General features: G+C 39.5%; 1 long non-coding RNA gene across 1 annotated transcript; it reads left to right on the plus strand.

Annotated features, from left to right (window-relative positions):
* The first annotated feature begins 2,588 nt into the window (after window positions 1-2,588).
* Window positions 2,589-13,979, plus strand: LOC117098083. The gene is made up of 3 exons (XR_004443165.1): window positions 2,589-3,186; window positions 8,677-8,775; window positions 13,551-13,979. It is a non-coding gene; the product is annotated as an uncharacterized LOC117098083 (long non-coding RNA).
* The last annotated feature ends 671 nt before the right edge of the window (window positions 13,980-14,650 follow it).

Here is a 14,650-nt window from a genome sequence, read left to right on the forward strand (position 1 = left end):
ACAGTAAGACAAAGATGGGTTAAGAAAGATTAGGTGCTATTTCAGACAGGGATGGCTCAATTGAGCTTAAAGTGTATGTATACTGTTGGTACCATATATGGTTAAAATAATCCAATTCCATCAAGAGCTGCATTGTTAAAGGCCAACAGATCACATACAAACTGCAGCCTTGCATCATTTTGCCAAAAGTAGCTTGACTAAACAAGGATCCACCAATATTAGCAAAGCATGTTTGATTCCATAGATACCAGAAAAGAGAACCTTATTAGACCCAGACATGCTGATGTAACTGGCCTTGTGCAGGCATTTTGGTAATTAAGTCTGCTCAGTAGCCACTGTTGAAAAAAGTGCTGACAGTGTTAAATAGTTTTCCTTTCGCATGATAGATAAAGCCAACCTAGTTGTTGTTCCTGTACATTTGTTTTTGTGCCTAATGTATAACAAAGATTAATTGAGATCGGCATTTCATTGTTATTCAAGAACGTAGGAATGATTGGTACGTCTTGGTCTATAGTTAGAGAAGAATCACCATTCACGTTACCCATCAGAGGAGTGTGTCCCACTAGATGCTTATTTAAGAGTTCTACACATTCTTAAATCTTAAATATGCAAGAACACTCAATATGATTTAATGTAACCATTTCTCTTGGTTTGCATTTTAAGATGCTTTTACATTTTAAGGTACGTTTTACCTTTTATGACACATTTTACATTGTAAGATACATTTGAGATTTCGTCTACTGAATCAGAGCTCATCATCAAAACTTAATCTGGGAGAAAAAGTAAGAGGGGGTTAATGGAAATCAGTCATAAGAGGTAAATCCTCCCAGTTTTAAGAAGAATGGCAAACACATAATTGTTCAAAACAACATTTTAAAAAGCAGCTAAACCGTACTACCATTCTTTTAAAAATATGTCCCTATTTCCATTCTGGAATAAACGAAACCAATTTGTTCTCAATCCCATTACATATAAATTATGAAACCCATTTTCAAGGCCACACTTATTCTAGGATCCTTTGGTTACAAGGTACAATAAGCAGAGTGCAGGATTTGGGTACTAGTTGTGTCTTTTAGTAGCCTTCCTGGGATCTTTGGCAGCCTTTCTGGTCAGAATGACAACTGCTGACCAGATGACTACATTTTCTTTATTCACCTTTCTCCCCTGTTATACACAGCCTGATTAGTTTCTTTCTATAAATATTTCAATATTGTTTTTTGATCCCTTTTTAACATTTCATAGATTCAAACTATTTTCTATTTTATTGTTTTAGAAAAAAGGTGAAAATGATTTTTATTGTCATAATTTGTATGCACTCTATTTGTGTTTTGGTTGCAAATTTCAATAAATCTGCTTTTTTTAAAAAAAAAAAAACCTAAATCATGAACATCATAAGTGGTTAACTTACTTTCAAGCAGTAGCAGCAGTAGATTGCCTATATGGAGGTTCTGGCTGAACTCTTCCTAGACTCAAGGAAATCAGGGCTTGTCACCCTTTGCCCAGTACCCTTCTCAGCCTAAAAAGGACATGGCAGGCTTTCCGCAGATTGGGAAAGAAATTGTAAAAACAAAGCGCTTTATAAGTGCCCACAAAAATAATAGAATCTTCTCTCTTTTTTCACTGGAAACCAGTGAAGGGAACTAGTCTTTGTGAAAATGATCTCGCTGACCTGTACCTCCCCTTACATTTCCCACACTCTCTTCCTCTCTTCCTAGGCAATACCATTTCTAGGAAGAAGAACCAGAAATGCCAGCCTTGATCACTCTGTGCTCCCTTCCCTGAACCCACACTCGGGTTGATCACTGTATGACCCCTTCACTTGAAACTTTATCTTCATAGGATGGTGATATAAGTATCAAAATTAGTCATCATTAGTTTTAAGTTCCATAGTAGTACATATTGGACTCAGAAAGTATACCATCGAATATTCTTTTCTTTTCTTCGAGATGGAGTATCGCTGTGTTGCCCAGGATGGAATGCAGTGGCGCCATATTGGCTCATTGCAACCTCCATCTCCTGGGTTCAAGCGATTCTCTTGCCTCAGCCTCCTGAGTAGCTGGGACTGCAGGCGTGCACCACCACGCCTGGCTAATTTTTGTATTTTTAGTAGAGATGGGATTTCACCATGTTGGCTAGGCTGGTCTCGAACTCCTGACCACAAGTGATCCACCTGCCTCGGCCTCCCAAAGTGCTGGGATTATAGGTGTGAGGCACTGCACCCAGCCCACTATTCTTTCTGGAAAAAAAAAAAAAAAAATACTGTCTACTCCAATACAGGGTTTTTTGTTTGTTTGTTTGTTTTTGTTTATTTGTTTGTTTGAGACAGAGTCTCTCTCTGTGGCCCAGGCTGTAGTACAGTAGTAGTAGCACGATCTCAGCTCACTGTAGCCTCTGCCTCCTGAGTTTAAGTGATTCTCCTGCCTCAGCCTCCCAAGTAGCTGGGACTACAGACACCTGCCACAACACCCAGCTTTTTTTTTTTTTTTTTTTTTTTTTGGTATTTTTAGTAGAGACTGGGTTTCACCATGTTGGTCAGGCTGATCTCAAGTGATCTGCCCACCTTAGCCTCCCAAAGTGCTGAGATTACAGGCATGAGCTACCGCACCAGGCTCAAATACAAGTTTTTAAATAATAAACCCAATATAGGGCACTATAATTTCTCTGAATTGTTCACTTGATTATACATACTCTGTTTAGTGCCAATGTTAAAAAATTATTGAAATAAGGTGCATAGTGTAACAAAGGAATTGAAATAAAATTCCACATTTCAATTCAATACTATCTGAAAAGTGATGATGTCAAGAAGAAACGAAATAGTGACCAAGCACAGACACTTTGTCTAGCACAGGCAAGAGATATTTATTGTTGATATCACAAGAAAATGAAGTTGAAATATATTTTTAAAATTTCTAATGAAATCACCAGTAAGTTAGAAATGTGTGTGTTAAAAATCACTAGAGGAAACAGAGTGAACTTGATAAAGAAAACACATTTCCTACGTATCTTTCCAACCCCATGACAATTGCTCCTGACAATTTTAGAAGAGCCAGTTTCAATGCTTGTGTTTATTTGTTTCCCTTTATTCCATCAAGCCAAGGATGTTCTCTACATCAGGGATCTCCAGCCCCCGGGCTATGGACCAGTACCAGCCTGTGGCCTATTAGAAACCAGGCTACACAACAGGAGGTAAGTAGAGGGTGAGGAAGTGTTACTGCCTGAGTTCCATATCCTGTCAGATCAGGTGGCATTAGATTCCCGTAGGAGGTGAATCTTGTTCTGAACTGCACATGAGAGGGATCTAGGTTGCGTGCTTCTTATGAGAACCTAACCAATGGCTGGTGATCTGAGGTGGAACAGTTTCATCCCCCTCCACCACAGGTCCATGGAACAAAACCAGTCCCTGGTACCAAAAAGGTTGAGGACCGCTGCCCTAGGTAAGCAAAGGCTACCACCTGTGGTTGTGCCACAGTGGTTGTATTCCTTACACAGATATAAAGTGTTCCTGAAATGAGTACTGTCATTAGAGATTGCTTTGTATGAAAGTAAAAGTAAGAATGGAGGTGAGAAAAAACACACAAGAGAAACTGGCAGAGCAGTGAGTGAGTGATATCAAACTGTTGGTGTGGACCTCAGCGTTTGTGGAGTACAAAGAGGGCCCTCCCAATGGACAGAGAAGGCATCCTTGTCTGCATGAGGCAAGATTCTATGTGGGACTTAAGTGATGATTAAGATTTAGAAAGATGGGAAGAATGAGACACTCGGGAAGAATGAAACTTTGAAATAGTAAGAACATTTGGCTAGATTGGAGGACTTGAGATTGGACTGTGAATAAGACAGGAAAGAGTTCTTGTTAGATTGTGGGAAGCTTTGAATGTCATCGTGAAGGTGGAGAACACTCCCCTTCCTTCTGACTTCTGAGTGCTCAAGCACAACATGAACAGAAAATATATATTTTTTGTACCCTTGAGGGCTTTTTGAGCTCTAAAATGTAGATGCAGTAGTTAAGAGTGAGAGGGTTCTAGAATCCGCTTGCCTGGGTTGAAATGCCACCCGTGCAATCTTGAGCAAGTTCTTTAAGCTCATCTTTAAAATGGGGTAAAAAAAAAAAAATAGCATTTTTCTCATAGGGGTTATTTGAGCATTAAATGGGTTAATACATGCATAATGTTTAGAACAGCACCTGGCACACAGTGTGCAATACATTTTAGATACAGTGATTATTCTGTGAATTTGCTGCTCTGCCACCCCTCCTTGTCATCCCCTGTGGAATTGATTTTCTGAAGTTTTAAGCAGGAGAATAACATAAAAGTGATGCACTAGAAAAACCAATCTGGTTGCAGAACACAAGGTAGGTTGAGGAGAAGAAGAAAAGATCTTTGGTTGCAAAACAAGAAAAGGTTTCCCAATTCCAAAAAACTCAAAAAAATGTCTTGACCAAATAGCTTTGTCAGTGCTTTTTTTCCCTATTCTACTTTTAATTATTTGTGAAGGCCACTAAAGGTACAATGGAATACATAGTTTTCCATCTCCAGTCAGCTTTGCTCTAACAAGGGACATGACAACCCATTCTAAGCATTTTCATACAGATATTTTAAAATGAGATCTTTTTCAGAATCTTCTCTTGCAAGCAAAAAAGCTTTTGCAAAAATCTTGAAGTGAGGAAAGGAATCCAGCCCAGAAGTTTCTGACCAGGCATCCTATAGGGATGCCCTCTGGACTGAAGTTCCATTTACTTTTTATATAATTTCCAAAAGTACCAGGAATCTTTTTGTTCAGTGTCACAGGTTCTCAGGAGAACAAGGCAAAGGATCTTCCCTGGTGAACCAGTCTGACTCCCTTCTATTAGTATTTCCCCATGCATTTTCCTTCTCAGAATTATGCTGTGGGATCACCCCAGTGTAAAATTTCAGTGTTCCTCCTGAAATACCACGATGGGAAAGAAGTTGTTGACTATGCTACTAAATTTCAGATAAGTGAGCACTTTTGTTTCTATTAAAATAATAATTCAACACATTCTTGAAATGAATTAGAGTCTAATATTTGAGTAACCTGTGTGTATGGAGCCGAACATAGGGGAGTAGACAATGAGGTGAGATGAGCAGGAATAAACCCTATTTATCTGATTCTTATCCTAATTTACTGTTGAAAGTCCTGCCACTCCCTGTAAAATACTCTCTAATTATGTCTAGGGTGCCCTCTGGGGTGCCCATATGCATCATTTACCTCATGGCATCTGCCACTTTATTCCTTTTTTCTCTAGCATCATTTGGTGCTGATGATCTTCACTGCTGCCCCATATGAGGTGTAGGTACCTCTACTACCTGGGAGCCTCCAATCAAGCAAAGGAGTGAAACAGTCTTGGAAACTTCAATAAGCCAAAGTTACACTGGGTAGGGTATAGACCGAAGGAGAAGGTTGATCCTCTCCACCATGTGTTGTACTTTGTGACACAGATCCCAAAACAGGTGTTGCCCTGCACCCCAGGGTCTGTAATTATAGTTTCTTAGTGAAAGTTGCTCTTTTTAATGTTTTAAAATTTGAAATTATCCCAGCCCAGGGGCTAGACTTGAAAACAAATTTTGAGTACCATATAATCTAACACTAAAACACCATTTTTGAACCAAACGCAAGTGCAGAATTATCTCTTCTTCCAAAATGAGGTTCTCCCAGAAGTTCTCTTGGTCCTGCATGTAAATAGATTCAGGGCAGAAATCTCAGGTATTAGTACTATTTGGGTTCAACCTGGGACTAAAATTTAGTTATTATTTTTTGCCTGTTCTACCTTTATAGAAGTGCTGTAACACAAGCTTTGACCATTCTTGTTCTCTTTTAGTTTTAAAGCAGTTATGTAGAATTACCAACTTTAAGTTTGTGACTATGGCTATATTAGATTGAGTTGATTTTTGCAACTCCTTTCTAACCTGGGAAAGCTGTCTTCTCTGTGTCTTAGATTATTCAATTTTATTTTACTGAGAAAACTGCTGTGGAACAAAACTTTCATGTGGAGATTCCAACTAAACTTGGGAATCAATTTATAATGATTCTTGTGTTTTATTTTATGTAATAGAATTAAGGAACAGTTGAACTTCTCGAAGGACGGTCACTCTTTGAGGGCAGGTCCAGTGTTTTATTCATCTTCTTAATCCTGTGCTTAGCATGATGCCTAATGTAGAGAATGAATTCAGTGAATGTTGGCTTCATTAATTACTCTATTGGGGACATTCATATTGGAAAACTAGAAAAGTTGGGTCAATAGGGTATGACTGATTTGAGTTAATCCATTCTTACAAAATATGAATCTCTCTGGCTGTTAAAGGGTTCTATTTCCTTTAAGGTTTATTTCCAATATCACTTCCTCTAAGAGACATTTTCCTTATTCCTCCCAGACTAAAAACATTTATTTCTGTTTTGAAAATATACTTTTCAAAAATAAAACGACTAAGTATTTTGTCCTGTTGGAAATGCATTGAAGACATTTGCTCATGTGTAAAATACAGATGAACCTGCACTTCTTATTAGATTAAATGGTCATAGATGAATATAATGACCAGGTTTACGAGTCCATTCTATGTCCTGACTCTTTCTTGACCTGGTTTGGAAACTTTGTATAAAGTGGCCCTTTATCTCTTATTAATTCCAAAGATGACAGACACAGAAATTTATTGTCTAGTTAGTAGAAGCTGCGTTCTCTGATTAGCTGCTTTGCCCTTTTTGAAGCTTTAATTTATTGGGGTAGAGCAAGCACTGGCTTTTGTATGTGATGAAAGGAAACTAGGGTGAGGAATAATTTATAGTTCTCTCTTTGTGGCTGAAAAAAAAAGTAAAGGTTATTTTCATTATATTGCTATAGGAACTGTTCTAAAACAGAAGAAAGGTACTGTAATAAGTAGAAACCCAAAGAATGACATCGAGCTACTGTTTCAGATAACTTAAAAACATTGTTGAAGTCATAGTTTGAAGCAGATTGGCCCTTCTGCTTCAAAATCTCTTATCTTAATTTTACAGAGAACAATGTCTTTTCCAGTCTGGCATCAGCTCTGTGCAGAGTAGCAATTCTGCAGCTCTCAGGCAAGTTACACTTGCCAAAACAAAGCATAGGTGGAAGGTAGCTGGGAAGAACTGGCTGCTAGCACTTTTAGCCTGGGAAAGCGCTGCCAAAGAGGAATCCAAAATAGAGGTGCCAAGTATTCAACTATCCACAAAAAAACAGTAGCAAACATTAGACATTACCACATTTGTTTGGGGTTTCCCAAACTTTTATTTTCTCCTTTTTTATATTCCGAAAAAGCCTTTATTTTGGTGAGGTGTTTTGCTATATGATCCCTCTGTTAAAAGATTTTAGGAAAGCCCTACAGCATGAGAGTATTTTCTGTAATAGGATAAACTGGATTTCCCCTTCTAAGCCAGTCAAGCCTTTTTTAATCATCACAATGAGGGTGCAAGCTTTTCCAATCTCATGGATAATTCCAAATTCAAACACTGGCTCCTAGAGTCAAGAGTAAGTATGATTTCAGGATCTTGTGTAGAGAGTAAGATGAATGGTAGGAATCAGTTCCTTTGGAGAGCGTTGTAAGTGGAGAGCAGCAGCAGGGACAAATGATAGGAGGAAGGAACGTTCTGGGTGTGTTCGTGGAATGGTAAATAATTTGACTTAATAACAGTTGATATTTTTAGGCATTTCCAATATGCCAGGTATTAACTGGCATTAATTAATTTATTTGTGGGAACATTATACAGAAGATACTTTTGTTATCACCAGTTTATATGTGAGGAAACTGATGAGGCTTAGAGAAATCCGATAACTCACCTAAGGTCATACAACTTAGAGAGAGGCAGAACTAGTATGTGATTCTAGGATGACTGGGTTCTGCAATGAACTGTTAACCACAGTGCTATCCATAGCCTTCAGCTGGGACAGAGAAGAGGGCCTTTTTTTCAGAGGAAGAAAAAGCAGTAGAGAAGTGATCCATACTCTGGAAACTGTAGAGCACTCAGCCTGTTTTTCTAATGATGTGCTGGACGTCTCCGTATGAACATAGTATCTGCCCTTCAAATCCAACTGATCTAAAAACCGAGCTCATTATCTCTTCCTCCCCTTGGAGGTGGTATCCAGGTTATGGCATCATCACCAGATGCTCATGCACCCAGGCCAGAACCCTTGGAGTCAAGATACATCCTCTCCTCATAATCCTCCTCCTCTGTGAGGATTCTTTCTCTGCCCTCTTATTCTAGTCTGATTGCTTCTTCTCTGCTTCCCACCCTCATATTCCTACCTGGTGGCATTGTCACAACTACCAACTTACCAAAGTCCCTTTCTCCCTACCTCCTCCTAACCCCAATGCATCCTGCAGTTGCTGGCTAGAAAATTTTCCAAAATCAGGACTCTGATCATGTCACTCTCCTCCAAACTTCACGGCTCCCTCTTACATGCAGGATTCTCTCCAGACCTCACAACCTAGCTTTCAAGGTCCTGCACAGCTGAATCCTGCGATTGACTGAATGTTTCTGTCCCCTTAAAATTCATGTATTGAAATCTGAACCCTCAATGAGATGGTATTAGGAGGTGGGCCTTTTGGAAGGCAAGTAAATCATGACAGAAGAGCCCTTATAAATGAGATAAGTGGCCTTATAGAAGAAACTCCAGTGAGCTCTCTTGTCTCCTTTCCCTCACGTAAGGACATAACAAGAAGTCAGCAGTCTGCAAACCAGGAAAGAACCTGCACCAGAGCCCAACAATGATGGCGCCCTGCTTTTGGACTTCCAGGCTCCAGAACTGTGAGAAATAAATTTCTATTGTTTGTAAGCTACCGAGTCCATGGTGCTTTATTATAATAGCCTGAGCTGACTAAGACAGGTCCTAACCTATCTTTCTGGCCTTTTTGCCCACAATTCCTCACTGATGTTAACTTTCTGATCATGCTAGCCAGGATCCCCTGAGGCCTCCCTCATGCTTTCTATTCTCCTCTTCACACCTTGTTAATGAAGTGCCCCTGCCTGAAACACGTCTGCCCAAACCAATCCCACTTCTTAAAACCTTTCCTCATTCTTTCAGGTCGAATGAGTTACTCCCCCAGGTCCCTCATAGCATTTGCTTATAGCTCACATTCCCTGTATTATGTCATAGCCTTTTGGGTTGAAGACGTTCTCCCCAATTACACTACAAGATGTTTATGATGAAGGACCCGGTCTTATTCATTAGTGTGATTTCACTCCTTAGTAGTAAGTCTACTGAAATGCATTTTACTGAAATGAAGACACAATCACTTGGTCCTGAGTAGAGGCTAACTTCGAAAATGACCTTAATGGCCCCTTCTCTGAACCAGAAGATCATCCTTGATAACATCCTTGATATCTTGAAGGAGTAGATAGTTATGAAGCCACATGGGACAGGGTGGCTTAGAAACATACCCAGAGCTTTTTACTGTGCAAAGCCCAAACTAGGCTAATTAACTGAAGTGAAAGCAGGAAGAAAGTTTACAGAGTTATGTACTTTGGCATATTCTTAACAATGTGGATATTTTTTCATAAAAAGGGGATCCTAAATCATTTTCTACTCTTCTTGTGTATATGCAATCGGCATGGGGCAAATCTGACAGGATACTAGGATGTCACACAGAATAAAATCCATAGATATCATTTTTTAAATTATATATGGACAAATTGTATATATTTGCAGTGTGCAAAGTGATGTCATTTTTTAAATATAATATGCCATAATTAAATCAAGTGAAATAATATATCCATCATCTCAAGCAACTCACACTTTTTGTGATAAGAAAATTTGAAATTTATTGTTTTAGTGATACTGAAATATATAGTACTCAGCCAGGTGTGGTGGCTCATGCCTGTAATCCTAGCACTTTGGGAGGCCAAGGTGGGCAGATCACATGAGGTCAGGAGTTCAAGACCAGCCTGGTCAACATGGCAAACCCTCTTCTCTATAAAAATACAAAAATTAGCCAGGCATGGTGGCTCACACTTGCAATCCCTGCACTTTGAGAGGCCGAAGTGGACAGATCACTTGAGGTCAGGAATTTGAGGCCAACCTGGCCAACATGATGAAACCCTGTCTCTACTAAAAGTACAGAATTTATTAGCTGGGCATGGTGGCACATACATGTAATCCCAGGTATTCGGGAGGCTGAGGCAGGAAAATCACTTGAAACCAGGAGGCAGAGGTTGCAGTGAGCCGAGATCACACCACTGCACTCCAGCCTAGGTGTCAGAGTGAAATTCCATCTCAAAAAAAAAAAAGAAAAAAGAACTATATGGTACTCAATTATTAACCATATTCACCATATTGTACTATTGATCTAAAAAAATATCTAACTGATGATAGTCAAAGGGGACAAAGCCTCAGTTAGATGGGAGGAATAAGTTGTTTATTTTGAAATTAATTCCACAGATATTATAACCTACAGGCACACAAAATGCACTACCAACAACACAGAGGAGAAATGAAAGTAATCTATAATAAATACTCTGCACTTTAATATGGGAATGTTCAGTTTAGGACCACACTGGAAGACCTGGGTAGCAGGCTATGTCTACACCACACATGTGCAGCTGCACGTGCAGACTCACACAGGTGGGTGGTCTCAGTGACTCACCCTAGCGGCATCTCAGGGAAAGTGCCAAACCAAACAAAGTGAACTCTCCCCTCAATACATGGTAGTTGTAAATCTGGAAAATTCCATGTGTATTAAAATCATGCAAAACACATACTTCATTTTTCTGCATAAAATGGAGTTAGATTCTGGGCTCAGATAATTATAAAAAGCCATCTCACCTATAGGAATGTCTGACAAAACATCCAGTATTTGTGTGGGATGTGGAACAATTCTTTGATGGTCAGTGCTGTGCTGTGCATTGTGGAAAATTTCGAATCCCTGGCTTCTCCCAAATGCCAATGGCACTCTCAAATATTACAACAACCAGAAGTAGCCCCATCAATTTCCAACATGGACCCTGTTAGGCAAAATCATCCCCACTAAGAACCCCTGACCTAGGTGACTGGGTTTATGAGGAGGTAGACTCAAAAAATTTAAGTGAATCACCAAAAAACTGCTAGGAAGTGGCAGGATCAGAACTGTATGTGTAATTCACATCTGTTGACTCTCAATCCAGTGCTGTTTTGTTAGGTATATTCACATACATATAACCATAAATGTATATGTTACATTTATATATAGATGCATACACATGATAAAATTTGTTTTATTGAGAAATTATCTAGTCAATACTTGACTACATCTGAATTTCATAAAAGCCTGTTCTGACATTTCAGTTAAAATTAGTTCAGTCATACTGCTCAACTTAGGTGAAATAGGTATGGAACACAGGCTAAAGGCAGGAAAATGTTGCATCTCCTAACTACTACTACAGACTCTTCCATTTCTGTGTGACTGGCTGGGTAATGAGACCACTTTTCCTCTGAAGCAACCACTTTCTACTGAAAACAACTGCAGAGGTAGGGGAGTCCCCAAGACCACCCTCACTTCTGACACCATTACAAGTTTGAGGTCCCCAAGATAGCCACAGACTTGAAAACTTGCTGGAAGGATTCACATAACTCACTGAAAGCTTTTATACTCACAGCTATGTTTTATTATAGCAGAAGGATACAGATTAAAATCTGCAAATGCCAGAGACACAGGGGGCAGAATCCACATATGGAGCTTCCATTGCCCCCTCCCAGCCGAGTCATGGACAGTGCCAACTTCTCCCAGCAAGGATGTGCAACAATGTGCACAGAGTATTGTCAACTAGAGACGCTCAACTGAGCCATGGCTTCCAGTTTTTATTGGGGCTCAATTACTTAGACCTGGCTGCCTGCCTTAAAACTGACCTTTAGTCTCCAGCCCCTCTAGAGCTCAAGCTGATACCATGTGACTCACAGCCCCAACTTGAAATTACATCATTAGGCTGTTGGTGTGGCCCAGGCTCTCAGGCACACAGTGACATTCATATTGGGCAGTACATTCCAAGGGCTTAGAGATGCTCTCCCAGGAGCCAAGAGCAAAGAGCAGATGGCTCTTGGGTAATAGAAGACCTGTCTGCTCATAATACTGGGACCTCAAAGTATAAGGGTAAGTTGGAAAAAAATTCACCTCATACCCTCCTCCAAGAGAGTGCAAGGATATTTACCTTGGCACCCAGCAGTGACAGAAAGAGGGAAAGCTATCCCTGAGATATTACCACAAGCTAATCTTGACACAAATTTGCAACCCAGCCACCCAGATTTGCAGTCCAGTAAAACCACAGGTTGTAAATTTTGTTTAAATTGGCCTTGAAGTGGTAGTGCCTCCTAGCACTTGCAGAAGTAAATTCCAGTCCTCTCTGAAGGAATATGCCTTTATCCTAGGCCTCAAAGAAATCTCACCATAAATTTTCTGAAAAAAAAAAAAAAATGAGCAGCTTATAGCAAAAAATATCTAAGCACAGTAAGGAAGTAAGACCTAAGGGTAGGAACCAACAGAATAAGAGACAGCAAAAACAGACCTGCAAATACTTTAGATATCACAACTATCAAAGAAATGATCAAATAACCATGCTTCCTCTTTTTAAAGAAATTTAAAACCTTAAATACTACAAAAGACACTAAGAGAGCTTAGAAAACTGAATCTATAGAGTTTTCAAAGATTTGAGCTTCTTCACATAACACACACACGTAGACAATAAGAAGAAATTATTGTTTATAGAGCTGTGGATTAGCTAGGTTGGTTGTAGTCAAAAGTGCATTCTAAATTTTGGCCTTCTTGATTTAAAACGTAGAGATCTTATGATAAATATTACTCAGTGCTATTTTAAAAAGAAGTATAAATACAGCTGCTCCTCATTTACTATGCCTCGCTTAAAAAATAAAATTAATTGGGTCTAACATTTATTAGCTAGTTACCATTGGACAAATTATTTAGTAACATTAGTCTAAGTTTTCTGTGAAATGAAGATAAGAATAGCATTGACTTCATTTTTAGTAAAATGAGGATGGGGATAGTATTGACTTCCTAGGAGTATTGTGAAGAGTAAACAAGATGATGCATGTCAAAGGCTCAGCACACTTGGCTTATAGTAATTGATCAATACAATATGGCTTTTTTTTAAAAAAAAAAAAGGAAAATGTAATGTTTTAAAGATGACTAATTATGGGCAACTATTTGCTTGATAACAGTATACACTATGGTTTTCCTTTAAAATGAGGTTTATTAATATGCTTTCATTAAAACATTATTTCACTCCTGAACAGAAAAGTCTGCCATGGAGGCAGAGAGGGGAGCCAATGGGACCCATTGTTTTGTGTTTACTTTGTCAGGTCATTATATTCTTCCAGTTCCATTTCCTTCTCATGTCTTGCTTTTCCCTTCCTTTCAGTTCTCATGTCTTTCTGCTCAGTGAACATATAAACAGTTGGACAATCTTTAGCAAAATAACACTTAAAACATGTGAAAACTATTTTATTACCTCTTCTTTGTTGCTCAAGTTGAATACAGCAGCTCATTTAAACTTTTTACTTGGCCAGTTTTCCAAACCTTTAATCATCACTATTTTAGAACCTACGTGAGTTTTATCATATCCCATTTAAGTGTGGAGCCCAAGGAAGACATTCATTCAGTGATGTTCTGACTAATGCTGACTCATCTGGAAGGTGAGTGTCCTGCTCCTACTTATGTTTCCTAGGATAGCATTGTGCCCGATTTTATTCTTTCAGGGGTTGGCAACTGAAAGAATTTGGCCTGTAGGCCAAGTCCACCCATTGCCTGTTTTGGTAAATATTTGAGTGTTATTAGAACACAGCCACCTGTATTCATTTAAGTATTGTCTGTATCTGCTTTTGTGCTGCAACTGCAGAACAGAATAGTTGTGACAGAGACCTTAGGACTCATCAAAGCCTAAACTCTGGCCCTGTGATCACTGAGTGTCAACTTGATGGGACTGAAGGATACAAAGTATTGACCCTTTGTGTGTCTGTGTGGGTGTTGCCAAAGGAGACTAACAATTGAGTCAGTGGGTTGGGGAAGGCAGACCCACCCTTAATGTGGTGGGCACTCTCTAATCAGCTGCCAGTGAATATAAAGCAGGCAGAAAAACATGAAGAGGGAGACTGGCCTAGCCTCCCAGCCTACATCTTTCTCATGTGCTGGATGTTCCTGCCCTCAAACATTGGACTCCAGGTTCTTCAGTTTTGAGACTTGGACTGGCTCTCCTTGCTCCTCAAGCTTGCAGACAACGTATTGTGGGATCTTGTGACTGTGTACGTTAATACTTAATAAACTTCCCTTTATATATTATATATACACTATTAAGTTCTGTCCCTCTAGAGAACCCTAATACAGGACTGCTGCAGAAAATGTTTGCCACCTCCTGCTTGAAAATGTTACTATGCTTGTGAGCCATGTTTACCCTGGATGCCTTCTCTCCAGCCTCATCTCTCTCTCCCCTTGCTCTCATCTCTCTATCACCTCATATCTTTCTTCAACCTCTCTTGTCCACTATGTTCAAGCCACACCTGCCTCCTTTCAGTTCCAGGAAAACACCAAGACCTTTCCTGCCCAGGGACTTAGCACAGGATATTTGCTCTGCCTGGACAGCCCTCTCTGTCTGGAATAGTATTCTTTCGAAAGCGGATTGCTTCTCATTGCGTTCCAGCTCA

This window comes from Trachypithecus francoisi, unplaced genomic scaffold (assembly GCF_009764315.1).
Source record: "Trachypithecus francoisi isolate TF-2019V2 unplaced genomic scaffold, Tfra_2.0 Lachesis_group15, whole genome shotgun sequence".
Taxonomy (NCBI): Eukaryota; Metazoa; Chordata; class Mammalia; order Primates; family Cercopithecidae; genus Trachypithecus; species Trachypithecus francoisi.